This window comes from Orycteropus afer, unplaced genomic scaffold (assembly GCF_000298275.1).
Source record: "Orycteropus afer afer isolate SDZICR_OR568_19922 unplaced genomic scaffold, OryAfe1.0 scaffold00080, whole genome shotgun sequence".
In the NCBI taxonomy this organism is placed as follows: Eukaryota; Metazoa; Chordata; class Mammalia; order Tubulidentata; family Orycteropodidae; genus Orycteropus; species Orycteropus afer.
This window is the reverse complement of record NW_006921667.1, coordinates 1,793,779-1,794,964: the sequence shown is the minus strand read 5'-3', so window position 1 is coordinate 1,794,964 and position 1,186 is coordinate 1,793,779.

The window sequence follows — 1,186 nt, the reverse complement described above, 5'->3', positions numbered from 1 at the left end:
AGTTTTTTGATGGTTATTCAATTGTATTTTTTGTCTAATTCAATGGGAGACAGGAACAGTCCCCATAAGACACAACTACACCCACACCTCCTGCAACATCACTTACTGAGTGAGAGCCACTAGCTCCTTCTTCACCAAAGGGACAATGATTAAAAAAATAAAATAAAATAAACCACCAAGAAGAGCCTGAATCACATTGGCTGCTCTTCAAAAACAGTTAATAGAGATCTAAATAAAACACCATGATGTCTTGGAGACAACAGACCATCACAGTCCACATGAAGAAGCAAGATAAAATAGAAACAAGGAAACAGGATATAGATGCAGAACACATCCCTGAGAAAGAAGCAGCATTGGAACTCTCTGATAAGGAATTCAAAAGAATTATAGTAGGTATCTTCAAAGGATTGAGAGACAGACAAAGAAAACACAGAAAAAAAAAAAAAACTTAGGAGAATCTTGGAAGGAAATACAAGAACAAAATGACAAAATAAATGAAAAATTAGAAATTATTCTAAATCTACAAACAGAAATCCAGAAGATTAATACTAAATTATCAGAAATAGATAACACATTGCAAGGAGAAAGGAATAGAATTGATGCAATGGAAGACAGAATTAATGAAATTGAAGACAAATAACTGAATACTTCTTCAGAAAGGGATCAATCAGAAAAAATAAAAAATAAAAAAAAAAAAAGAAAGAAAGCTTAAGGTTCATATGGGATACCATCAAAAGAAATAATATACGTGTCATTGGAATTCCAGAATAGGAAGAGAAAAATAAAACTGCTGAGAAAATTGTGCAATATTTGCTGGAGGAGAACTTCCCTGATATGATGAAAGAGGAGAATATATCCATTCAGAAATTCTAATGAACCCCAAACAGGATAGACCCCAAAATAAAATTACTAAGACATATCATCATCAAACTCACCAAAACCCAAGACAAAGACAGAATCCTAAAAGCAGCATGGGAAAAACAAAAAGTTACCTACAAAGGACACTCAGTAGGAATAAGCTCTGATTTCTCAGCAGAGACCATGGAAGTGAGAAGGCAATGGGATGGTATATATAAAACCATGAAAGAGAAAAATTTTCAACCAAGAATTATATACCTGGAAAATTGTCCCTGAAATAGGATGGTGAAATTAGGAGATTTCCAGATAAGCAGAAACTAAGGAAATT